This window comes from Patagioenas fasciata, unplaced genomic scaffold, assembly GCF_037038585.1.
Source record: "Patagioenas fasciata isolate bPatFas1 unplaced genomic scaffold, bPatFas1.hap1 Unplaced_2, whole genome shotgun sequence".
Classification (NCBI taxonomy): Eukaryota; Metazoa; Chordata; class Aves; order Columbiformes; family Columbidae; genus Patagioenas; species Patagioenas fasciata.
This window is the reverse complement of record NW_027288621.1, coordinates 2,006,108-2,033,589: the sequence shown is the minus strand read 5'-3', so window position 1 is coordinate 2,033,589 and position 27,482 is coordinate 2,006,108.

The following is a 27,482-nucleotide window of genomic DNA, read 5'->3' as shown; positions in this document are numbered from 1 at the left end:
CACTTAGACTAAGCCTAAACCAGAAAGATCTCTCCATAAAGATGGTTTTTATACTGTACTTCCACAATCAGCTGGCAGTACAAAAGAACAAGCGGCAGACATACTTAGGCTGAGACATGGTGGTTTGGTGCAGAGACCATGCATATCATGGGAATATTTCAGCATTTCTGCTCTGGTTTTCAGTGTATTACACCAAAACACCCACCTGATGACATCATTTCAAGAGCAAAAGCAGCAAATTGCAGAATTCAGCTTCTTTGGGGAACTGAGCAATTGCTGAGCTGACAGCAAGTCCTGCTGGGTCCCTGTCACCTGCAGAGTGCCCGCATCCTCACCACGGTAGCGGGCATTGTGACAAAGGTTCTACGTCAGCTGGGTGTGGCAGCCGAGCGCCCGCTAGGGGAGGGGGAGCCTGTCAGCCCCGGGCCTGTCACTGCCTGCTGTCCCCCGTGTCACCAGCGAGGCCTCTGAAAAGTTCCCAAAACACGCCCAGACTTGGGTCCAAAGTGGCCAAAAGTCTCCAAGAGACAAGTCGGGAAGAAGGATATGGAAGAGAGGGAGAAAGCCAAGGGAGCAGGCCAAAGGGAGGCAAGAGGAAAAAGTAGTGCCGGGCTGCAGGACTGAAATGGAGGAATTGAAAGACGAAAGCCAGGAAGCAGGAGAGTTTGAGAAAAGGAGAGAGGAAAGAAGAGACATGCAGCCAGACGAGGGCTTAGTGAGAGAGGCTGGGACAGAGAACAGGATGAGAAGGAAATAAGGCAAGGCAAGGCTAGGCCAAAGGACGTTTCTTTGATTTATATTTTCTACCACATTCATCTTGCGATGAGAGGAAAGCCATCAGACCTTATGGACTAGGCCCAAACAAAAGCCCCGGCTACTTGAGACACTTAGACTAAGCCTAAACCAGAAAGATCTCTCCATAAAGATGGTTTTTATACTGTACTTCCACAATCAGCTGGCAGTACAAAAGAACAAGCGGCAGACATACTTAGGCTGAGACATGGTGGTTTGGTGCAGAGACCATGCATATCATGGGAATATTTCAGCATTTCTGCTCTGGTTTTCAGTGTATTACACCAAAACACCCACCTGATGACATCATTTCAAGAGCAAAAGCAGCAATTTGCAGAATTCAGCTTCTTTGGGGAACTGAGCAATTGCTGAGCTGACAGCAAGTCCTGCTGGGTCCCTGTCACCTGCAGAGTGCCCGCATCCTCACCACGGTAGCGGGCATTGTGACAAAGGATCTATGTCAGCTGGGTGTGGCAGCCGAGCACCCGCTAGGGGAGGGGGAGCCTGTCAGCCCCGGGCCTGTCACTGCCTGCTGTCCCCCCTGTCACCAGCGAGGCCTCTGAAAAGTTTCCAAAACATGCCCAGACTTGGGTCCAAAGTGGCCAAAAGTCTCCAAGAGACAAGTCTGGAAGAAGGATATGGAAGAGAGGGAGAAAGCCAAGGGAGCAGGCCAAAGGGAGGCAAGAGGAAAAAGTAGTGCCGGGCTGCAGGACTGAAATGGAGGAATTGAAAGACGAAAGCCAGGAAGCAGGAGAGTTTGAGAAAAGGAGAGAGGAAAGAAGAGACATGCAGCCAGACGAGGGCTTAGTGAGAGAGGCTGGGACAGAGAACAGGATGAGAAGGAAATAAGGCAAGGCAAGGCAAGGCTAGGCCAAAGGATGTTTCTTTGATTTATATTTTCTACCACATTCATCTTGCGATGAGAGGAAAGCCATCAGACGTTATGGATTAGGCCCAAACAAAAGCCCCGGCTACTTGAGACACTTAGACTAAGCCTAAACCAGAAAGATCTCTCCATAAAGATGGTTTTTATACTGTACTTCCACAATCAGCTGGCAGTACAAAAGAACAAGCGGCAGACATACTTAGGCTGAGACATGGTGGTTTGGTGCAGAGACCATGCATATCATGGGAATATTTCAGCATTTCTGCTCTGGTTTTCAGTGTATTACACCAAAACACCCACCTGATGACATCATTTCAAGAGCAAAAGCAGCAATTTGCAGAATTCAGCTTCTTTGGGGAACTGAGCAATTGCTGAGCTGACAGCAAGTCCTGCTGGGTCCCTGTCACCTGCAGAGTGCCCGCATCCTCACCACGGTAGCGGGCATTGTGACAAAGGTTCTATGTCAGCTGGGTGTGGCAGCCGAGCGCCCGCTAGGGGAGGGGGAGCCTGTCAGCCCCGGGCCTGTCACTGCCTGCTGTCCCCCGTGTCACCAGCGAGGCCTCTGAAAAGTTTCCAAAACATGCCCAGACTTGGCTCCAAAGTGGCCAAAAGTCTCCAAGAGACAAGTCGGGAAGAAGGATATGGAAGAGAGGGAGAAAGCCAAGGGAGCAGGCCAAAGGGAGGGAAGAGAAAAAAGTAGTGCCGGGCTGCAGGACTGAAATGGAGGAATTGAAAGACGAAAGCCAGGAAGCAGGAGAGTTTGAGAAAAGGAGAGAGGAAAGAAGAGACATGCAGCCAGACGAGGGCTTAGTGAGAGAGGCTGGGACAGAGAACAGGATGAGAAGGAAATAAGGCAAGGCAAGGCTAGGCCAAAGGACGTTTCTTTGATTTATATTTTCTACCACATTCATCTTGAGATGAGAGGAAAGCCATCAGACCATATGGATTAGGCCCAAACAAAAGCCCCGGCTACTTGAGACACTTAGACTAAGCCTAAACCAGAAAGATCTCTCCATAAAGATGGTTTTTATACTGTACTTCCACAATCAGCTGGCAGTACAAAAGAACAAGCGGCAGACATACTTAGGCTGAGACATGGTGGTTTGGTGCAGAGACCATGCATATCATGGGAATATTTCAGCATTTCTGCTCTGGTTTTCAGTGTATTACACCAAAACACCCACCTGATGACATCATTTCAAGAGCAAAAGCAGCAATTTGCAGAATTCAGCTTCTTTGGGGAACTGAGCAATTGCTGAGCTGACAGCAAGTCCTGCTGGGTCCCTGTCACCTGAAGAGTGCCCGCATCCTCACCACGGTAGCGGGCATTGTGACAAAGGATCTATGTCAGCTGGGTGTGGCAGCCGAGCGCCCGCTAGGGGAGGGGGAGCCTGTCAGCCCCGGGCCTGTCACTGCCTGCTGTCCCCCCTGTCACCAGCGAGGCCTCTGAAAAGTTTCCAAAACATCCCCAGACTTGGCTCCAAAGTGGCCAAAAGTCTCCAAGAGACATGTCGGGAAGAAGGATATGGAAGAGAGGGAGAAAGCCAAGGGAGCAGGCCAAAGGGAGGGAAGAGAAAAAAGTAGTGCCGGGCTGCAGGACTGAAATGGAGGAATTGAAAGACGAAAGCCAGGAAGCAGGAGAGTTTGAGAAAAGGAGAGAGGAAAGAAGAGACATGCAGCCAGACGAGGGCTTAGTGAGAGAGGCTGGGACAGAGAACAGGATGAGAAGGAAATAAGGCAAGGCAAGGCTAGGCCAAAGGACGTTTCTTTGATTTATATTTTCTACCACATTCATCTTGCGATGAGAGGAAAGCCATCAGAACTTTTGGACTAGACCCAAACAAAAGCCCCGGCTACTTGAGACACTTAGACTAAGCCTAAACCAGAAAGATCTCTCCATAAAGATGGTTTTTATACTGTACTTCCACAATCAGCTGGCAGTACAAAAGAACAAGCGGCAGACATACTTAGGCTGAGACATGGTGGTTTGGTGCAGAGACCATGCATATCATGGGAATATTTCAGCATTTCTGCTCTGGTTTTCAGTGTATTACACCAAAACACCCACCTGATGACATCATTTCAAGAGCAAAGCAGCAATTTGCAAAATTCAACTTCTTTGGGGAACTGAGCAATTGCTGAGCTGACAGCAAGTCCTGCTGGGTCCCTGTCACCTGCAGAGTGCCCGCATCCTCACCACGGTAGCGGGCATTGTGACAAAGGATCTATGTCAGCTGGGTGTTGCAGCCAAGCACCCGCTAGGGGAGGGGGAGCCTGTCAGCCCCGGGCCTGTCACTGCCTGCTGTCCCCCCTGTCACCAGCGAGGCCTCTGAAAAGTTTCCAAAACATGCCCAGACTTGGGTCCAAAGTGGCCAAAAGTCTCCAAGAGACAAGTCGGGAAGAAGGATATGGAAGAGAGGGAGAAAGCCAAGGGAGCAGGCCAAAGGGAGGCAAGAGGAAAAAGTAGTGCCGGGCTGCAGGACTGAAATGGAGGAATTGAAAGACGAAAGCCAGGAAGCAGGAGAGTTTGAGAAAAGGAGAGAGGAAAGAAGAGACATGCAGCCAGACGAGGGCTTAGTGAGAGAGGCTGGGACAGAGAACAGGATGAGAAGGAAATAAGGCAAGGCAAGGCAAGGCTAGGGCAAACGAGGTTTCCTTGATTTATATTTTCTACCACATTCATCTTGCGATGAGAGGAAAGCCATCAGACCATATGGATTAGGCCCAAACAAAAGCCCCGGCTACTTGAGACACTTAGAGTAAGCCTAAACCAGGAAGATCTCTCCATAAAGATGGTTTTTATACTGTACTTCCACAATCAGCTGGCAGTAAAAAAGAACAAGCGGCAGACATACTTAGGCTGAGACATGGTGGTTTGGTGCAGAGACCATGCATATCATGGGAATATTTCAGCATTTCTGCTCTGGTTTTCAGTGTATTACACCAAAACACCCACCTGATGACATCATTTCAAGAGCAAAAGCAGCAATTTGCAGAATTCAGCTTCTTTGGGGAACTGAGCAATTGCTGAGCTGACAGCAAGTCCTGCTGGGTCCCTGTCACCTGCAGAGTGCCCGCATCCTCACCACGGTAGCGGGCATTGTGACAAAGGTTCTATGTCAGCTGGGTGTGGCAGCCGAGCGCCCGCTAGGGGAGGGGGAGCCTGTCAGCCCCGGGCCTGTCACTGCCTGCTGTCCCCCGTGTCACCAGCGAGGCCTCTGAAAAGTTAACAAAACATCCCCAGACTTGGGTCCAAAGTGGCCAAAAGTCTCCAAGAGACAAGTCGGGAAGAAGGATATGGAAGAGAGGGAGAAAGCCAAGGGAGCAGGCCAAAGGGAGGCAAGAGAAAAAAGTAGTGCCGGGCTGCAGGACTGAAATGGAGGAATTGAAAGACGAAAGCCAGGAAGCAGGAGAGTTTGAGAAAAGGAGAGAGGAAAGAAGAGACATGCAGCCAGACGAGGGCTTAGTGAGAGAGGCTGGGACAGAGAACAGGATGAGAAGGAAATAAGGCAAGGCAAGGCTAGGCCAAAGGACGTTTCTTTGATTTATATTTTCTACCACATTCATCTTGAGATGAGAGGAAAGCCATCAGACCATATGGATTAGGCCCAAACAAAAGCCCCGGCTACTTGAGACACTTAGACTAAGCCTAAACCAGAAAGATCTCTCCATAAAGATGGTTTTTATACTGTACTTCCACAATCAGCTGGCAGTACAAAAGAACAAGCGGCAGACATACTTAGGCTGAGACATGGTGGTTTGGTGCAGAGACCATGCATATCATGGGAATATTTCAGCATTTCTGCTCTGGTTTTCAGTGTATTACACCAAAACACCCACCTGATGACATCATTTCAAGAGCAAAAGCAGCAATTTGCAGAATTCAGCTTCTTTGGGGAACTGAGCAATTGCTGAGCTGACAGCAAGTCCTGCTGGGTCCCTGTCACCTGCAGAGTGCCCGCATCCTCACCACGGTAGCGGGCATTGTGACAAAGGTTCTACGTCAGCTGGGTGTGGCAGCCGAGCGCCCGCTAGGGGAGGGGGAGCCTGTCAGCCCCGGGCCTGTCACTGCCTGCTGTCCCCCCTGTCACCAGCGAGGCCTCTAAAAAGTTTCCAAAACATGCCCAGACTTGGGTCCAAAATGGCCAAAAGTCTCCAAGAGACAAGTCGGGAAGAAGGATATGGAAGAGAGGGAGAAAGCCAAGGGAGCAGGCCAAAGGGAGGCAAGAGAAAAAAGTAGTGCCGGGCTGCAGGACTGAAATGGAGGAATTGAAAGACGAAAGCCAGGAAGCAGGAGAGTTTGAGAAAAGGAGAGAGGAAAGAAGAGACATGCAGCCAGACGAGGGCTTAGTGAGAGAGGCTGGGACAGAGAACAGGATGAGAAGGAAATAAGGCAAGGCAAGGCAAGGCTAGGCCAAACGAGGTTTCCTTGATTTATATTTTCTACCACATTCATCTTGCGATGAGAGGAAAGCCATCAGACGTTATGGATTAGGCCCAAACAAAAGCCCCGGCTACTTGAGACACTTAGACTAAGCCTAAACCAGAAAGATCTCTCCATAAAGATGGTTTTTATACTGTACTTCCACAATCAGCTGGCAGTACAAAAGAACAAGCGGCAGACATACTTAGGCTGAGACATGGTGGTTTGGTGCAGAGACCATGCATATCATGGGAATATTTCAGCATTTCTGCTCTGGTTTTCAGTGTATTACACCAAAACACCCACCTGATGACATCATTTCAAGAGCAAAAGCAGCAATTTGCAGAATTCAGCTTCTTTGGGGAACTGAGCAATTGCTGAGCTGACAGCAAGTCCTGCTGGGTCCCTGTCACCTGCAGAGTGCCCGCATCCTCACCACGGTAGCGGGCATTGTGACAAAGGTTCTATGTCAGCTGGGTGTGGCAGCCGAGCGCCCGCTAGGGGAGGGGGAGCCTGTCAGCCCCGGGCCTGTCACTGCCTGCTGTCCCCCCTGTCACCAGCGAGACCTCTGAAAAGTTAACAAAACATCCCCAGACTTGGGTCCAAAGTGGCCAAAAGTCTCCAAGAGACAAGTCGGGAAGAAGGATATGGAAGAGAGGGAGAAAGCCAAGGGAGCAGGCCAAAGGGAGGCAAGAGAAAAAAGTAGTGCCGGGCTGCAGGACTGAAATGGAGGAATTGAAAGACGAAAGCCAGGAAGCAGGAGAGTTTGAGAAAAGGAGAGAGGAAAGAAGAGACATGCAGCCAGACGAGGGCTTAGTGAGAGAGGCTGGGACAGAGAACAGGATGAGAAGGAAATAAGGCAAGGCAAGGCTAGGCCAAAGGACGTTTCTTTGATTTATATTTTCTACCACATTCATCTTGAGATGAGAGGAAAGCCATCAGACCATATGGATTAGGCCCAAACAAAAGCCCCGGCTACTTGAGACACTTAGACTAAGCCTAAACCAGAAAGATCTCTCCATAAAGATGGTTTTTATACTGTACTTCCACAATCAGCTGGCAGTACAAAAGAACAAGCGGCAGACATACTTAGGCTGAGACATGGTGGTTTGGTGCAGAGACCATGCATATCATGGGAATATTTCAGCATTTCTGCTCTGGTTTTCAGTGTATTACACCAAAACACCCACCTGATGACATCATTTCAAGAGCAAAAGCAGCAATTTGCAGAATTCAGCTTCTTTGGGGAACTGAGCAATTGCTGAGCTGACAGCAAGTCCTGCTGGGTCCCTGTCACCTGCAGAGTGCCCGCATCCTCACCACGGTAGCGGGCATTGTGACAAAGGTTCTATGTCAGCTGGGTGTGGCAGCCGAGCGCCCGCTAGGGGAGGGGGAGCCTGTCAGCCCCGGGCCTGTCACTGCCTGCTGTCCCCCCTGTCACCAGCGAGGCCTCTGAAAAGTTTCCAAAACATCCCCAGACTTGGGTCCAAAGTGGCCAAAAGTCTCCAAGAGACAAGTCGGGAAGAAGGATATGGAAGAGAGGGAGAAAGCCAAGGGAGCAGGCCCAAGGGAGGCAAGAGAAAAAAGTAGTGCCGGGCTGCAGGACTGAAATGGAGGAATTGAAAGACGAAAGCCAGGAAGCAGGAGAGTTTGAGAACAGGAGAGAGGAAAGAAGAGACATGCAGCCAGACGAGGGCTTAGTGAGAGAGGCTGGGACAGAGAACAGGATGAGAAGGAAATAAGGCAAGGCAAGGCAAGGCTAGGCCAAAGGATGTTTCTTTGATTTATATTTTCTACCACATTCATCTTGAGATGAGAGGAAAGCCATCAGACCATATGGATTAGGCCCAAACAAAAGCCCCGGCTACTGGAGACACTTAGACTAAGCCTAAACCAGAAAGATCTCTCCATAAAGATGGTTTTTATACTGTACTTCCACAATCAGCTGGCAGTACAAAAGAACAAGCGGCAGACATACTTAGGCTGAGACATGGTGGTTTGGTGCAGAGACCATGCATATCATGGGAATATTTCAGCATTTCTGCTCTGGTTTTCAGTGTATTACACCAAAACACCCACCTGATGACATCATTTCAAGAGCAAAAGCAGCAATTTGCAGAATTCAGCTTCTTTGGGGAACTGAGCAATTGCTGAGCTGACAGCAAGTCCTGCTGGGTCCCTGTCACCTGCAGAGTGCCCGCATCCTCACCACGGTAGCGGGCATTGTGACAAAGGTTCTACGTCAGCTGGGTGTGGCAGCCGAGCGCCCGCTAGGGGAGGGGGAGCCTGTCAGCCCCGGGCCTGTCACTGCCTGCTGTCCCCCCTGTCACCAGCGAGGCCTCTGAAAAGTTTCCAAAACATCCCCAGACTTGGCTCCAAAGTGTCCAAAAGTCTCCAAGAGACAAGTCGGGAAGAAGGATATGGAAGAGAGGGAGAAAGCCAAGGGAGCAGGCCAAAGGGAGGCAAGAGAAAAAAGTAGTGCCGGGCTGCAGGACTGAAATGGAGGAATTGAAAGACGAAAGCCAGGAAGCAGGAGAGTTTGAGAAAAGGAGAGAGGAAAGAAGAGACATGCAGCCAGACGAGGGCTTAGTGAGAGAGGCTGGGACAGAGAACAGGATGAGAAGGAAATAAGGCAAGGCAAGGCTAGGCCAAAGGACGTTTCTTCGATTTATATTTTCTACCACATTCATCTTGAGATGAGAGGAAAGCCATCAGACGATATGGATTAGGCCCAAACAAAAGCCCCGGCTACTTGAGACACTTAGACTAAGCCTAAACCAGAAAGATCTCTCCATAAAGATGGTTTTTATACTGTACTTCCACAATCAGCTGGCAGTACAAAAGAACAAGCGGCAGACATACTTAGGCTGAGACATGGTGGTTTGGTGCAGAGACCATGCATATCATGGGAATATTTCAGCATTTCTGCTCTGGTTTTCAGTGTATTACACCAAAACACCCACCTGATGACATCATTTCAAGAGCAAAAGCAGCAATTTGCAGAATTCAGCTTCTTTGGGGAACTGAGCAATTGCTGAGCTGACAGCAAGTCCTGCTGGGTCCCTGTCACCTGCAGAGTGCCCGCATCCTCACCACGGTAGCGGGCATTGTGACAAAGGTTCTACTTCAGCTGGGTGTGGCAGCCGAGCGCCCGCTAGGGGAGGGGGAGCCTGTCAGCCGCGGGCCTGTCACTGCCTGCTGTCCCCCGTGTCACCAGCGAGGCCTCTGAAAAGTTTCCAAAACATGCCCAGACTTGGGTCCAAAGTGGCCAAAAGTCTCCAAGAGACAAGTCGGGAAGAAGGATATGGAAGAGAGGGAGAAAGCCAAGGGAGCAGGCCCAAGGGAGGCAAGAGAAAAAAGTAGTGCCGGGCTGCAGGACTGAAATGGAGGAATTGAAAGACGAAAGCCAGGAAGCAGGAGAGTTTGAGAAAAGGAGAGAGGAAAGAAGAGACATGCAGCCAGATGAGGGCTTAGTGAGAGAGGCTGGGACAGAGAACAGGATGAGAAGGAAATAAGGCAAGGCAAGGCTAGGCCAAAGGACGTTTCTTTGATTTATATTTTCTACCACATTCATCTTGAGATGAGAGGAAAGCCATCAGACCATATGGATTAGGCCCAAACAAAAGCCCCGGCTACTGGAGACACTTAGACTAAGCCTAAACCAGAAAGATCTCTCCATAAAGATGGTTTTTATACTGTACTTCCACAATCAGCTGGCAGTACAAAAGAACAAGCGGCAGACATACTTAGGCTGAGACATGGTGGTTTGGTGCAGAGACCATGCATATCATGGGAATATTTCAGCATTTCTGCTCTGGTTTTCAGTGTATTACACCAAAACACCCACCTGATGACATCATTTCAAGAGCAAAAGCAGCAATTTGCAGAATTCAGCTTCTTTGGGGAACTGAGCAATTGCTGAGCTGACAGCAAGTCCTGCTGGGTCCCTGTCACCTGCAGAGTGCCCGCATCCTCACCACGGTAGCGGGCATTGTGACAAAGGTTCTACGTCAGCTGGGTGTGGCAGCCGAGCGCCCGCTAGGGGAGGGGGAGCCTGTTCAGCCCCGGGCCTGTCACTGCCTGCTGTCCCCCGTGTCACCAGCGAGGCCTCTGAAAAGTTTCCAAAATATCCCCAGACTTGGCTCCAAAGTGGCCAAAAGTCTCCAAGAGACATGTCGGGAAGAAGGATATGGAAGAGAGGGAGAAAGCCAAGGGAGCAGGCGAAAGGGAGGCAAGAGGAAAAAGTAGTGCCGGGCTGCAGGACTGAAATGGAGGAATTGAAAGACGAAAGCCAGGAAGCAGGAGAGTTTGAGAAAAGGAGAGAGGAAAGAAGAGACATGCAGCCAGACGAGGGCTTAGTGAGAGAGGCTGGGACAGAGAACAGGACGAGAAGGAAATAAGGCAAGGCAAGGCAAGGCTAGACCAAAGGACGTTTCTTTGATTTATATTTTCTACCACATTCATCTTGAGATGAGGAGGAAAGCCATCAGACCTTAATGGATTAGGCCCAAACAAAAGCCCCGGCTACTTGAGACACTTAGACTAAGCCTAAACCACAAAGATCTCTCCATAAAGATGGTTTTTATACTGTACTTCCACAATCTTCTGTCAGTACAAAAGAACAAGCGGCAGACATACTTAGGCTGAGACATGGTGGTTTGGTGCAGAGACCATGCATATCATGGGAATATTTCAGCATTTCTGCTCTGGTTTTCAGTGTATTACACCAAAACACCCACCTGATGACATCATTTCAAGAGCAAAGCAGCAATTTGCAAAATTCAACTTCTTTGGGGAACTGAGCAATTGCTGAGCTGACAGCAAGTCCTGCTGGGTCCCTGTCACCTGCAGAGTGCCCGCATCCTCACCACGGTAGCGGGCATTGTGACAAAGGTTCTATGTCAGCTGGGTGTGGCAGCCGAGCACCCGCGAGGGGAGGGGGAGCCTGTCAGCCCCGGGCCTGTCACTGCCTGCTGTCCCCCCTGTCACCAGCGAGGCCTCTGAAAAGTTTCCAAAACATCCCCAGACTTGGGTCCAAAGTGGTCAAAAGTCTCCAAGAGACATGTCGGGAAGAAGGATATGGAAGAGAGGGAGAAAGCCAAGGGAGCAGGCCAAAGGGAGGCAAGAGGAAAAAGTAGTGCCGGGCTGCAGGACTGAAATGGAGGAATTGAAAGACGAAAGCCAGGAAGCAGGAGAGTTTGAGAAAAGGAGAGAGGAAAGAAGAGACATGCAGCCAGACGAGGGCTTAGTGAGAGAGGCTGGGACAGAGAACAGGATGAGAAGGAAATAAGGCAAGGCAAGGCAAGGCTAGGCCAAAGGATGTTTCTTTGATTTATATTTTCTACCACATTCATCTTGCGATGAGAGGAAAGCCATCAGACGTTATGGAGTAGGCCCAAACAAAAGCCCCGGCTACTTGAGACACTTAGACTAAGCCTAAACCAGAAAGATCTCTCCATAAAGATGGTTTTTATACTGTACTTCCACAATCAGCTGGCAGTACAAAAGAACAAGCGGCAGACATACTTAGGCTGAGACATGGTGGTTTGGTGCAGAGACCATGCATATCATGGGAATATTTCAGCATTTCTGCTCTGGTTTTCAGTGTATTACACCAAAACACCCACCTGATGACATCATTTCAAGAGCAAAAGCAGCAATTTGCAGAATTCAGCTTCTTTGGGGAACTGAGCAATTGCTGAGCTGACACCAAGTCCTGCTGGGTCCCTGTCACCTGCAGAGTGCCCGCATCCTCACCACGGTAGCGGGCATTGTGACAAAGGTTCTATGTCAGCTGGGTGTGGCAGCCGAGCGCCCGCTAGGGGAGGGGGAGCCTGTCAGCCCCGGGCCTGTCACTGCCTGCTGTCCCCCGTGTCACCAGCGAGGCCTCTGAAAAGTTTCCAAAACATGCCCAGACTTGGGTCCAAAGTGGCCAAAAGTCTCCAAGAGACAAGTCGGGAAGAAGGATATGGAAGAGAGGGAGAAAGCCAAGGGAGCAGGCCAAAGGGAGGCAAGAGAAAAAAGTAGTGCCGGGCTGCAGGACTGAAATGGAGGAATTGAAAGACGAAAGCCAGGAAGCAGGAGAGTTTGAGAAAAGGAGAGAGGAAAGAAGAGACATGCAGCCAGACGAGGGCTTAGTGAGAGAGGCTGGGACAGAGAACAGGATGAGAAGGAAATAAGGCAAGGCAAGGCTAGGCCAAAGGACGTTTCTTTGATTTATATTTTCTACCACATTCATCTGAGATGAGAGGAAAGCCATCAGACCTTATGGACTAGGCCCAAACAAAAGCCCCGGCTACTTAGAGACACTTAGACTAAGCCTAAACCAGAAAGATCTCTCCATAAAGATGGTTTTTATACTGTACTTCCACAATCAGCTGGCAGTACAAAAGAACAAGCGGCAGACATACTTAGGCTGAGACATGGTGGTTTGGTGCAGAGACCATGCATATCATGGGAATATTTCAGCATTTCTGCTCTGGTTTTCAGTGTATTACACCAAAACACCCACCTGATGACATCATTTCAAGAGCAAAGCAGCAATTTGCAAAATTCAACTTCTTTGGGGAACTGAGCAATTGCTGAGCTGACAGCAAGTCCTGCTGGGTCCCTGTCACCTGCAGAGTGCCCGCATCCTCACCACGGTAGCGGGCATTGTGACAAAGGATCTATGTCAGCTGGGTGTGGCAGCCGGGCGCCCGCTAGGGGAGGGGGAGCCGGTCAGCCCCGGGCCTGTCACTGCCTGCTGTCCCCCGTGTCACCAGCGAGGCCTCTGAAAAGTTTCCAAAACATCCCCAGACTTGGCTCCAAAGTGGCCAAATGTCTCCAAGAGACATGTCGGGAAGAAGGATATGGAAGAGAGGGAGAAAGCCAAGGGAGCAGGCCCAAGGGAGGCAAGAGGAAAAAGTAGTGCCGGGCTGCAGGAATGAAATGGAGGAATTGAAAGACGAAAGCCAGGAAGCAGGAGAGTTTGAGAAAAGGAGAGAGGAAAGAAGAGACATGCAGCCAGACGAGGGGTTAGTGAGAGAGGCTGGGACAGAGAACAGGATGAGAAGGAAATAAGGCAAGGCAAGGCAAGGCAAGGCTAGGCCAAACGAGGTTTCCTTGATTTATATTTTCTACCACATTCATCTTGAGATGAGGAGGAAAGCCATCAGACCTTATGGATTAGGCCCAAACAAAAGCCCCGGCTACTTGAGACACTTAGACTAAGTCTAAACCACAAAGATCTTACCATAAAGATGGTTTTTATACTGTACTTTCACAATCAGCTGGCAGTACAAAAGAACAAGCTGCAGATGTACTTAGGCTGAGACATGGTGGTTTGGTGCAGAGACCATGCATATCATGGGAATATTTCAGCATTTCTGCTCTGGTTTTCAGTGTATTACACCAAAACACCCACCTGATGACATCATTTCAAGAGCAAAAGCAGCAATTTGCAGAATTCAGCTTCTTTGGGGAACTGAGCAATTGCTGAGCTGACAGCAAGTCCTGCTGGGTCCCTGTCACCCGCAGAGTGCCCGCATCCTCACCACGGTAGCGGGCATTGTGACAAAGGTTCTACGTCAGCTGGGTGTGGCAGCCGAGCGCCCGCTAGGGGAGGGGGAGCCTGTCAGCCCCGGGCCTGTCACTGCCTGCTGTCCCCCGTGTTCACCAGCGAGGCCTCTGAAAAGTTTCCAAAACATGCCCAGACTTGGCTCCAAAGTGGCCAAAAGTCTCCAAGAGACAAGTCGGGAAGAAGGATATGGAAGAGAGGGAGAAAGCCAAGAGAGCAGGCCCAAGGGAGGCAAGAGAAAAAAGTAGTGCCGGGCTGCAGGACTGAAATGGAGGAATTGAAAGACGAAAGCCAGGAAGCAGAAGAGTTTGAGAAAAGGAGAGAGGAAAGAAGAGACATGCAGCCAGACGAGGGCTTAGTGAGAGAGGCTGGGACAGAGAACAGGATGAGAAGGAAATAAGGCAAGGCAAGGCTAGGCCAAAGGACGTTTCTTTGATTTATATTTTCTACCACATTCATCTTGAGATGAGAGGAAAGCCATCAGACCATATGGATTAGGCCCAAACAAAAGCCCCGGCTACTTGAGACACTTAGACTAAGCCTAAACCACAAAGATCTCTCCATAAAGATGGTTTTTATACTGTACTTCCACAATCTTCTGTCAGTACAAAAGAACAAGCGGCAGACATACTTAGGCTGAGACATGGTGGTTTGGTGCAGAGACCATGCATATCATGGGAATATTTCAGCATTTCTGCTCTGGTTTTCAGTGTATTACACCAAAACACCCACCTGATGACATCATTTCAAGAGCAAAGCAGCAATTTGCAGAATTCAACTTCTTTGGGGAACTGAGCAATTGCTGAGCTGACAGCAAGTCCTGCTGGGTCCCTGTCACCTGCAGAGTGCCCGCATCCTCACCACGGTAGCGGGCATTGTGACAAAGGTTCTACGTCAGCTGGGTGTGGCAGCCGAGCGCCCGCTAGGGGAGGGGGAGCCTGTCAGCCCCGGGCCTGTCACTGCCTGCTGTCCCCCCTGTCACCAGCGAGGCCTCTGAAAAGTTTCCAAAACATGCCCAGACTTGGGTCCAAAGTGGCCAAAAGTCTCCAAGAGACAAGTCGGGAAGAAGGATATGGAAGAGAGGGAGAAAGCCAAGGGAGCAGGCCAAAGGGAGGCAAGAGGAAAAAGTAGTGCCGGGCTGCAGGACTGAAATGGAGGAATTGAAAGACGAAAGCCAGGAAGCAGGAGAGTTTGAGAAAAGGAGAGAGGAAAGAAGAGACATGCAGCCAGACGAGGGGTTAGTGAGAGAGGCTGGGACAGAGAACAGGATGAGAAGGAAATAAGGCAAGGCAAGGCAAGGCAAGGCTAGGCCAAACGAGGTTTCCTTGATTTATATTTTCTACCACATTCATCTTGAGATGAGGAGGAAAGCCATCAGACCTTATGGATTAGGCCCAAACAAAAGCCCCGGCTACTTGAGACACTTAGACTAAGTCTAAACCACAAAGATCTTACCATAAAGATGGTTTTTATACTGTACTTCCACAATATTCTGTCAGTACAAAAGAACAAGCGGCAGATGTACTTAGGCTGAGACATGGTGGTTTGGTGCAGAGACCATGCATATCATGGGAATATTTCAGCATTTCTGCTCTGGTTTTCAGTGTATTACACCAAAACACCCACCTGATGACATCATTTCAAGAGCAAAGCAGCAATTTGCAGAATTCAGCTTCTTTGGGGAACTGAGCAATTGCTGAGCTGACAGCAAGTCCTGCTGGGTCCCTGTCACCTGCAGAGTGCCCGCATCCTCACCACGGTAGCGGGCATTGTGACAAAGGTTCTACGTCAGCTGGGTGTGGCAGCCGAGCGCCCGCTAGGGGAGGGGGAGCCTGTCAGCCCCGGGCCTGTCACTGCCTGCTGTCCCCCGTGTCACCAGCGAGGCCTCTGAAAAGTTTCCAAAACACGCCCAGACTTGGGTCCAAAGTGGCCAAAAGTCTCCAAGAGACAAGTCGGGAAGAAGGATATGGAAGAGAGGGAGAAAGCCAAGGGAGCAGGCCAAAGGGAGGCAAGAGAAAAAAGTAGTGCCGGGCTGCAGGACTGAAATGGAGGAATTGAAAGACGAAAGCCAGGAAGCAGGAGAGTTTGAGAAAAGGAGAGAGGAAAGAAGAGACATGCAGCCAGACGAGGGCTTAGTGAGAGAGGCTGGGACAGAGAACAGGATGAGAAGGAAATAAGGCAAGGAAAGGCTACGCCAAAGGACGTTTCTTTGATTTATATTTTCTACCACATTCATCTTGAGATGAGAGGAAAGCCATCAGACCATATGGATTAGGCCCAAACAAAAGCCCCGGCTACTTGAGACACTTAGACTAAGCCTAAACCAGAAAGATCTCTCCATAAAGATGGTTTTTATACTGTACTTTCAAAATCAGCTGGCAGTACAAAAGAACAAGCGGCAGACATACTTAGGCTGAGACATGGTGGTTTGGTGCAGAGACCATGCATATCATGGGAATATTTCAGCATTTCTGCTCTGGTTTTCAGTGTATTACACCAAAACACCCACCTGATGACATCATTTCAAGAGCAAAAGCAGCAATTTGCAGAATTCAGCTTCTTTGGGGAACTGAGCAATTGCTGAGCTGACAGCAAGTCCTGCTGGGTCCCTGTCACCTGCAGAGTGCCCGCATCCTCACCACGGTAGCGGGCATTGTGACAAAGGTTCTACGTCAGCTGGGTGTGGCAGCCGAGCGCCCGCTAGGGGAGGGGGAGCCTGTCAGCCCCGGGCCTGTCACTGCCTGCTGTCCCCCCTGTCACCAGCGAGGCCTCTGAAAAGTTTCCAAAACATGCCCAGACTTGGGTCCAAAGTGGCCAAAAGTCTCCAAGAGACAAGTCGGGAAGAAGGATATGGAAGAGAGGGAGAAAGCCAAGGGAGCAGGCCAAAGGGAGGCAAGAGAAAAAAGTAGTGCCGGGCTGCAGGAAGGAAATGGAGGAATTGAAAGACGAAAGCCAGGAAGCAGGAGAGTTTGAGAAAAGGAGAGAGGAAAGAAGAGACATGCAGCCAGACGAGGGCTTAGTGAGAGAGGCTGGGACAGAGAACAGGATGAGAAGGAAATAAGGCAAGGCAAGGCTAGGCCAAAGGACGTTTCTTTGATTTATATTTTCTACCACATTCATCTTGCGATGAGAGGAAAGCCATCAGACGTTATGGATTAGACCCAAAAAAAAGCCCCGGCTACTTGAGACACTTAGACTAAGCCTAAACCAGAAAGATCTCTCCATAAAGATGGTTTTTATACTGTACTTCCACAATCAGCTGGCAGTACAAAAGAACAAGCGGCAGACATACTTAGGCTGAGACATGGTGGTTTGGTGCAGAGACCATGCATATCATGGGAATATTTCAGCATTTCTGCTCTGGTTTTCAGTGTATTACACCAAAACACCCACCTGATGACATCATTTCAAGAGCAAAAGCAGCAATTTGCAGAATTCAGCTTCTTTGGGGAACTGAGCAATTGCTGAGCTGACAGCAAGTCCTGCTGGGTCCCTGTCACCTGCAGAGTGCCCGCATCCTCACCACGGTAGCGGGCATTGTGACAAAGGATCTACGTCAGCTGGGTGTGGCAGCCGAGCGCCCGCTAGGGGAGGGGGAGCCTGTCAGCCCCGGGCCTGTCACTGCCTGCTGTCCCCCCTGTCACCAGCGAGGCCTCTGAAAAGTTTCCAAAACATGCCCAGACTTGGGTCCAAAGTGGCCAAAAGTCTCCAAGAGACAAGTCGGGAAGAAGGATATGGAAGAGAGGGAGAAAGCCAAGGGAGCAGGCCCAAGGGAGGCAAGAGAAAAAAGTAGTGCCGGGCTGCAGGACTGAAATGGAGGAATTGAAAGACGAAAGCCAGGAAGCAGGAGAGTTTGAGAAAAGGAGAGAGGAAAGAGGAGACATGCAGCCAGACGAGGGGTTAGTGAGAGAGGCTGGGACAGAGAACAGGATGAGAAGGAAATAAGGCAAGGCAAGGCTAGGCCAAAGGACGTTTCTTTGATTTATATTTTCTACCACATTCATCTTGAGATGAGAGGAAAGCCATCAGACCATATGGATTAGGCCCAAACAAAAGCCCCGGCTACTTGAGACACTTAGACTAAGCCTAAACCAGAAAGATCTCTCCATAAAGATGGTTTTTATACTGTACTTCCACAATCAGCTGACAGTACAAAAGAAAAAGCGGCAGACATACTTAGGCTGAGACATGGTGGTTTGGTGCAGAGACCATGCATATCATGGGAATATTTCAGCATTTCTGCTCTGGTTTTCAGTGTATTACACCAAAACACCCACCTGATGACACCATTTCAAGAGCAAAGCAGCAATTTGCAAAATTCAACTTCTTTGGGGAACTGAGCAATTGCTGAGCTGACAGCAAGTCCTGCTGGGTCCCTGTCACCTGCAGAGTGCCCGCATCCTCACCACGGTAGCGGGCATTGTGACAAAGGTTCTACGTCAGCTGGGTGTGGCAGCCGAGCGCCCGCTAGGGGAGGGGGAGCCTGTCAGCCCCGGGCCTGTCACTGCCTGCTGTCCCCCGTGTCACCAGCGAGGCCTCTGAAAAGTTTCCAAAACACGCCCAGACTTGGGTCCAAAGTGGCCAAAAGTCTCCAAGAGACAAGTCGGGAAGAAGGATATGGAAGAGAGGGAGAAAGCCAAGGGAGCAGGCCAAAGGGAGGCAAGAGGAAAAAGTAGTGCCGGGCTGCAGGACTGAAATGGAGGAATTGAAAGACGAAAGCCAGGAAGCAGGAGAGTTTGAGAAAAGGAGAGAGGAAAGAAGAGACATGCAGCCAGACGAGGGCTTAGTGAGAGAGGCTGGGACAGAGAACAGGATGAGAAGGAAATAAGGCAAGGCAAGGCTAGGCCAAAGGACGTTTCTTTGATTTATATTTTCTACCACATTCATCTTGAGATGAGAGGAAAGCCATCAGACCATATGGATTAGGCCCAAACAAAAGCCCCGGCTACTTGAGACACTTAGACTAAGCCTAAACCAGAAAGATCTCTCCATAAAGATGGTTTTTATACTGTACTTCCACAATCTTCTGTCAGTACAAAAGAACAAGCGGCAGACATACTTAGGCTGAGACATGGTGGTTTGGTGCAGAGACCATGCATACCATGGGAATATTTCAGCATTTCTGCTCTGGTTTTCAGTGTATTACACCAAAACACCCACCTGATGACATCATTTCAAGAGCAAAGCAGCAATTTGCAAAATTCAACTTCTTTGGGGAACTGAGCAATTGCTGAGCTGACAGCAAGTCCTGCTGGGTCCCTGTCACCTGCAGAGTGCCCGCATCCTCACCACGGTAGTGGGCATTGTGACAAAGGTTCTATGTCAGCTGGGTGTGGCAGCCGAGCGCCCGCTAGGGGAGGGGGAGCCTGTCAGCCCCGGGCCTGTCACTGCCTGCTGTCCCCCGTGTCACCAGCGAGGCCTCTGAAAAGTTTCCAAAACATGCCCAGACTTGGGTCCAAAGTGGCCAAAAGTCTCCAATAGACAAGTCGGGAAGAAGGATATGGAAGAGAGGGAGAAAGCCAAGGGAGCAGGCCAAAGGGAGGCAAGAGAAAAAAGTAGTGCCGGGCTGCAGGACTGAAATGGAGGAATTGAAAGACGAAAGCCAGGAAGCAGGAGAGTTTGAGAAAAGGAGAGAGGAAAGAAGAGACATGCAGCCAGACGAGGGCTTAGTGAGAGAGGCTGGGACAGAGAACAGGATGAGAAGGAAATAAGGCAAGGCAAGGCTAGGCCAAAGGACGTTTCTTTGATTTATATTTTCTACCACATTCATCTTGAGATGAGAGGAAAGCCATCAGACGTTATGGATTAGGCCCAAACAAAAGCCCCGGCTACTTGAGACACTTAGACTAAGCCTAAACCAGAAAGATCTCTCCATAAAGATGGTTTTTATACTGTACTTCCACAATCAGCTGGCAGTACAAAAGAACAAGCGGCAGACATACTTAGGCTGAGACATGGTGGTTTGGTGCAGAGACCATGCATATCATGGGAATATTTCAGCATTTCTGCTCTGGTTTTCAGTGTATTACACCAAAACACCCACCTGATGACATCATTTCAAGAGCAAAAGCAGCAATTTGCAGAATTCAGCTTCTTTGGGGAACTGAGCAATTGCTGAGCTGACAGCAAGTCCTGCTGGGTCCCTGTCACCTGCAGAGTGCCCGCATCCTCACCACGGTAGCGGGCATTGTGACAAAGGTTCTACGTCAGCTGGGTGTGGCAGCCGAGCGCCCGCTAGGGGAGGGGGAGCCTGTCAGCCCCGGGCCTGTCACTGCCTGCTGTCCCCCCTGTCAGCAGCGAGGCCTCTGAAAAGTTTCCAAAACATGCCCAGACTTGGGTCCAAAGTGGCCAAAAGTCTCCAAGAGACAAGTCGGGAAGAAGGATATGGAAGAGAGGGAGAAAGCCAAGGGAGCAGGCCAAAGGGAGGCAAGAGGAAAAAGTAGTGCCGGGCTGCAGGAAGGAAATGGAGGAATTGAAAGACGAAAGCGAGGAAGCAGGAGAGTTTGAGAAAAGGAGAGAGGAAAGAAGAGACATGCAGCCAGACGAGGGCTTAGTGAGAGAGGCTGGGACAGAGAACAGGATGAGAAGGAAATAAGGCAAGGCAAGGCTAGGCCAAAGGACGTTTCTTTGATTTATATTTTCTACCACATTCATCTTGCGATGAGAGGAAAGCCATCAGACCATATGGATTAGGCCCAAACAAAAGCCCCGGCTACTTGAGACACTTAGACTAAGCCTAAACCAGAAAGATCTCTCCATAAAGATGGTTTTTATACTGTACTTCCACAATCAGCTGGCAGTACAAAAGAACAAGCGGCAGACATACTTAGGCTGAGACATGGTGGTTTGGTGCAGAGACCATGCATATCATGGGAATATTTCAGCATTTCTGCTCTGGTTTTCAGTGTATTACACCAAAACACCCACCTGATGACATCATTTCAAGAGCAAAGCAGCAATTTGCAAAATTCAACTTCTTTGGGGAACTGAGCAATTGCTGAGCTGACAGCAAGTCCTGCTGGGTCCCTGTCACCTGAAGAGTGCCCGCATCCTCACCACGGTAGCGGGAATTGTGACAAAGGATCTATGTCAGCTGGGTGCGGCAGACAAGCGCCCGCTAGGGGAGGGGGAGCCTGTCAGCCCCGGGCCTGTCACTGCCTGCTGTCCCCCCTGTCACCAGCGAGGCCTCTGAAAAGTTTCCAAAACATGCCCAGACTTGGGTCCAAAGTGGCCAAAAGTCTCCAAGAGACAAGTCGGGAAGAAGGATATGGAAGAGAGGGAGAAAGCCAAGGGAGCAGGCCAAAGGGAGGCAAGAGAAAAAAGTAGTGCCGGGCTGCAGGAAGGAAATGGAGGAATTGAAAGACGAAAGCCAGGAAGCAGGAGAGTTTGAGAAAAGGAGAGAGGAAAGAAGAGACATGCAGCCAGACGAGGGCTTAGTGAGAGAGGCTGGGACAGAGAACAGGATGAGAAGGAAATAAGGCAAGGCAAGGCTAGGCCAAAGGACGTTTCTTTGATTTATATTTTCTACCACATTCATCTTGCGATGAGAGGAAAGCCATCAGACGTTATGGATTAGACCCAAACAAAAGCCCCGGCTACTTGAGACACTTAGACTAAGCCTAAACCAGAAAGATCTCTCCATAAAGATGGTTTTTATACTGTACTTCCACAATCAGCTGGCAGTACAAAAGAACAAGCGGCAGACATACTTAGGCTGAGACATGGTGGTTTGGTGCAGAGACCATGCATATCATGGGAATATTTCAGCATTTCTGCTCTGGTTTTCAGTGTATTACACCAAAACACCCACCTGATGACATCATTTCAAGAGCAAAAGCAGCAATTTGCAGAATTCAGCTTCTTTGGGGAACTGAGCAATTGCTGAGCTGACAGCAAGTCCTGCTGGGTCCCTGTCACCTGCAGAGTGCCCGCATCCTCACCACGGTAGCGGGCATTGTGACAAAGGATCTACGTCAGCTGGGTGTGGCAGCCGAGCGCCCGCTAGGGGAGGGGGAGCCTGTCAGCCCCGGGCCTGTCACTGCCTGCTGTCCCCCCTGTCACCAGCGAGGCCTCTGAAAAGTTTCCAAAACATGCCCAGACTTGGGTCCAAAGTGGCCAAAAGTCTCCAAGAGACAAGTCGGGAAGAAGGATATGGAAGAGAGGGAGAAAGCCAAGGGAGCAGGCCCAAGGGAGGCAAGAGAAAAAAGTAGTGCCGGGCTGCAGGACTGAAATGGAGGAATTGAAAGACGAAAGCCAGGAAGCAGGAGAGTTTGAGAAAAGGAGAGAGGAAAGAGGAGACATGCAGCCAGACGAGGGGTTAGTGAGAGAGGCTGGGACAGAGAACAGGATGAGAAGGAAATAAGGCAAGGCAAGGCTAGGCCAAAGGACGTTTCTTTGATTTATATTTTCTACCACATTCATCTTGAGATGAGAGGAAAGCCATCAGACCATATGGATTAGGCCCAAACAAAAGCCCCGGCTACTTGAGACACTTAGACTAAGCCTAAACCAGAAAGATCTCTCCATAAAGATGGTTTTTATACTGTACTTCCACAATCAGCTGACAGTACAAAAGAAAAAGCGGCAGACATACTTAGGCTGAGACATGGTGGTTTGGTGCAGAGACCATGCATATCATGGGAATATTTCAGCATTTCTGCTCTGGTTTTCAGTGTATTACACCAAAACACCCACCTGATGACACCATTTCAAGAGCAAAGCAGCAATTTGCAAAATTCAACTTCTTTGGGGAACTGAGCAATTGCTGAGCTGACAGCAAGTCCTGCTGGGTCCCTGTCACCTGCAGAGTGCCCGCATCCTCACCACGGTAGCGGGCATTGTGACAAAGGATCTATGTCAGCTGGGTGTGGCAGCCGAGCGCCCGCTAGGGGAGGGGGAGCCTGTCAGCCTCGGGCCTGTCACTGCCTGCTGTCCCCCGTGTCACCAGCGAGGCCTCTGAAAAGTTTCCAAAACATGCCCAGACTTGGGTCCAAAGTGGCCAAAAGTCTCCAAGAGACAAGTCGGGAAGAAGGATATGGAAGAGAGGGAGAAAGCCAAGGGAGCAGGCCAAAGGGAGGCAAGAGAAAAAAGTAGTGCCGGGCTGCAGGACTGAAATGGAGGAATTGAAAGACGAAAGCCAGGAAGCAGGAGAGTTTGAGAAAAGGAGAGAGGAAAGAAGAGACATGCAGCCAGACGAGGGCTTAGTGAGAGAGGCTGGGACAGAGAACAGGATGAGAAGGAAATAAGGCAAGGCAAGGCTAGGCCAAAGGACGTTTCTTTGATTTATATTTTCTACCACATTCATCTTGAGATGAGAGGAAAGCCATCAGACCATATGGATTAGGCCCAAACAAAAGCCCCGGCTACTTGAGACACTTAGACTAAGCCTAAACCAGAAAGATCTCTCCATAGAGATGGTTTTTATACTGTACTTCCACAATCAGCTGGCAGTACAAAAGAACAAGCGGCAGACATACTTAGGCTGAGACATGGTGGTTTGGTGCAGAGACCATGCATATCATGGGAATATTTCAGCATTTCTGCTCTGGTTTTCAGTGTATTACACCAAAACACCCACCTGATGACATCATTTCAAGAGCAAAGCAGCAATTTGCAGAATTCAGCTTCTTTGGGGAACTGAGCAATTGCTGAGCTGACAGCAAGTCCTGCTGGGTCCCTGTCACCTGCAGAGTGCCCGCATCCTCACCACGGTAGCGGGCATTGTGACAAAGGTTCTACGTCAGCTGGGTGTGGCAGCCGAGCGCCCGCTAGGGGAGGGGGAGCCTGTCAGCCCCGGGCCTGTCACTGCCTGCTGTCCCCCGTGTCACCAGCGAGGCCTCTGAAAAGTTTCCAAAACACGCCCAGACTTGGGTCCAAAGTGGCCAAAAGTCTCCAAGAGACAAGTCGGGAAGAAGGATATGGAAGAGAGGGAGAAAGCCAAGGGAGCAGGCCAAAGGGAGGCAAGAGGAAAAAGTAGTGCCGGGCTGCAGGACTGAAATGGAGGAATTGAAAGACGAAAGCCAGGAAGCAGGAGAGTTTGAGAAAAGGAGAGAGGAAAGAAGAGACATGCAGCCAGACGAGGGCTTAGTGAGAGAGGCTGGGACAGAGAACAGGATGAGAAGGAAATAAGGCAAGGCAAGGCTAGGCCAAAGGACGTTTCTTTGATTTATATTTTCTACCACATTCATCTTGAGATGAGAGGAAAGCCATCAGACCATATGGATTAGGCCCAAACAAAAGCCCCGGCTACTTGAGACACTTAGACTAAGCCTAAACCAGAAAGATCTCTCCATAAAGATGGTTTTTATACTGTACTTCCACAATCTTCTGTCAGTACAAAAGAACAAGCGGCAGACATACTTAGGCTGAGACATGGTGGTTTGGTGCAGAGACCATGCATACCATGGGAATATTTCAGCATTTCTGCTCTGGTTTTCAGTGTATTACACCAAAACACCCACCTGATGACATCATTTCAAGAGCAAAGCAGCAATTTGCAAAATTCAACTTCTTTGGGGAACTGAGCAATTGCTGAGCTGACAGCAAGTCCTGCTGGGTCCCTGTCACCTGCAGAGTGCCCGCATCCTCACCACGGTAGTGGGCATTGTGACAAAGGTTCTATGTCAGCTGGGTGTGGCAGCCGAGCGCCCGCTAGGGGAGGGGGAGCCTGTCAGCCCCGGGCCTGTCACTGCCTGCTGTCCCCCGTGTCACCAGCGAGGCCTCTGAAAAGTTTCCAAAACATGCCCAGACTTGGGTCCAAAGTGGCCAAAAGTCTCCAATAGACAAGTCGGGAAGAAGGATATGGAAGAGAGGGAGAAAGCCAAGGGAGCAGGCCAAAGGGAGGCAAGAGAAAAAAGTAGTGCCGGGCTGCAGGACTGAAATGGAGGAATTGAAAGACGAAAGCCAGGAAGCAGGAGAGTTTGAGAAAAGGAGAGAGGAAAGAAGAGACATGCAGCCAGACGAGGGCTTAGTGAGAGAGGCTGGGACAGAGAACAGGATGAGAAGGAAATAAGGCAAGGCAAGGCTAGGCCAAAGGACGTTTCTTTGATTTATATTTTCTACCACATTCATCTTGAGATGAGAGGAAAGCCATCAGACGTTATGGATTAGGCCCAAACAAAAGCCCCGGCTACTTGAGACACTTAGACTAAGCCTAAACCAGAAAGATCTCTCCATAAAGATGGTTTTTATACTGTACTTCCACAATCAGCTGGCAGTACAAAAGAACAAGCGGCAGACATACTTAGGCTGAGACATGGTGGTTTGGTGCAGAGACCATGCATATCATGGGAATATTTCAGCATTTCTGCTCTGGTTTTCAGTGTATTACACCAAAACACCCACCTGATGACATCATTTCAAGAGCAAAAGCAGCAATTTGCAGAATTCAGCTTCTTTGGGGAACTGAGCAATTGCTGAGCTGACAGCAAGTCCTGCTGGGTCCCTGTCACCTGCAGAGTGCCCGCATCCTCACCACGGTAGCGGGCATTGTGACAAAGGTTCTACGTCAGCTGGGTGTGGCAGCCGAGCGCCCGCTAGGGGAGGGGGAGCCTGTCAGCCCCGGGCCTGTCACTGCCTGCTGTCCCCCCTGTCAGCAGCGAGGCCTCTGAAAAGTTTCCAAAACATGCCCAGACTTGGGTCCAAAGTGGCCAAAAGTCTCCAAGAGACAAGTCGGGAAGAAGGATATGGAAGAGAGGGAGAAAGCCAAGGGAGCAGGCCAAAGGGAGGCAAGAGGAAAAAGTAGTGCCGGGCTGCAGGAAGGAAATGGAGGAATTGAAAGACGAAAGCGAGGAAGCAGGAGAGTTTGAGAAAAGGAGAGAGGAAAGAAGAGACATGCAGCCAGACGAGGGCTTAGTGAGAGAGGCTGGGACAGAGAACAGGATGAGAAGGAAATAAGGCAAGGCAAGGCTAGGCCAAAGGACGTTTCTTTGATTTATATTTTCTACCACATTCATCTTGCGATGAGAGGAAAGCCATCAGACCATATGGATTAGGCCCAAACAAAAGCCCCGGCTACTTGAGACACTTAGACTAAGCCTAAACCAGAAAGATCTCTCCATAAAGATGGTTTTTATACTGTACTTCCACAATCAGCTGGCAGTACAAAAGAACAAGCGGCAGACATACTTAGGCTGAGACATGGTGGTTTGGTGCAGAGACCATGCATATCATGGGAATATTTCAGCATTTCTGCTCTGGTTTTCAGTGTATTACACCAAAACACCCACCTGATGACATCATTTCAAGAGCAAAGCAGCAATTTGCAAAATTCAACTTCTTTGGGGAACTGAGCAATTGCTGAGCTGACAGCAAGTCCTGCTGGGTCCCTGTCACCTGAAGAGTGCCCGCATCCTCACCACGGTAGCGGGAATTGTGACAAAGGATCTATGTCAGCTGGGTGCGGCAGACAAGCGCCCGCTAGGGGAGGGGGAGCCTGTCAGCCCCGGGCCTGTCACTGCCTGCTGTCCCCCCTGTCACCAGCGAGGCCTCTGAAAAGTTTCCAAAACATGCCCAGACTTGGGTCCAAAGTGGCCAAAAGTCTCCAAGAGACAAGTCGGGAAGAAGGATATGGAAGAGAGGGAGAAAGCCAAGGGAGCAGGCCAAAGGGAGGCAAGAGAAAAAAGTAGTGCCGGGCTGCAGGAAGGAAATGGAGGAATTGAAAGACGAAAGCCAGGAAGCAGGAGAGTTTGAGAAAAGGAGAGAGGAAAGAAGAGACATGCAGCCAGACGAGGGCTTAGTGAGAGAGGCTGGGACAGAGAACAGGATGAGAAGGAAATAAGGCAAGGCAAGGCTAGGCCAAAGGACGTTTCTTTGATTTATATTTTCTACCACATTCATCTTGCGATGAGAGGAAAGCCATCAGACGTTATGGATTAGACCCAAACAAAAGCCCCGGCTACTTGAGACACTTAGACTAAGCCTAAACCAGAAAGATCTCTCCATAAAGATGGTTTTTATACTGTACTTCCACAATCAGCTGGCAGTACAAAAGAACAAGCGGCAGACATACTTAGGCTGAGACATGGTGGTTTGGTGCAGAGACCATGCATATCATGGGAATATTTCAGCATTTCTGCTCTGGTTTTCAGTGTATTACACCAAAACACCCACCTGATGACATCATTTCAAGAGCAAAAGCAGCAATTTGCAGAATTCTGCTTCTTTGGGGAACTGAGCAATTGCTGAGCTGACAGCAAGTCCTGCTGGGTCCCTGTCACCTGCAGAGTGCCCGCATCCTCACCACGGTAGCGGGCATTGTGACAAAGGATCTACGTCAGCTGGGTGTGGCAGCCGAGCGCCCGCTAGGGGAGGGGGAGCCTGTCAGCCCCGGGCCTGTCACTGCCTGCTGTCCCCCCTGTCACCAGCGAGGCCTCTGAAAAGTTTCCAAAACATGCCCAGACTTGGGTCCAAAGTGGCCAAAAGTCTCCAAGAGACAAGTCGGGAAGAAGGATATGGAAGAGAGGGAGAAAGCCAAGGGAGCAGGCCAAAGGGAGGCAAGAGGAAAAAGTAGTGCCGGGCTGCAGGAAGGAAATGGAGGAATTGAAAGACGAAAGCCAGGAAGCAGGAGAGTTTGAGAAAAGGAGAGAGGAAAGAGGAGACATGCAGCCAGACGAGGGGTTAGTGAGAGAGGCTGGGACAGAGAACAGGATGAGAAGGAAATAAGGCAAGGCAAGGCTAGGCCAAAGGACGTTTCTTTGATTTATATTTTCTACCACATTCATCTTGAGATGAGAGGAAAGCCATCAGACCTTATGGACTAGGCCCAAACAAAAGCCCCGGCTACTTGAGACACTTAGACTAAGCCTAAACCAGAAAGATCTCTC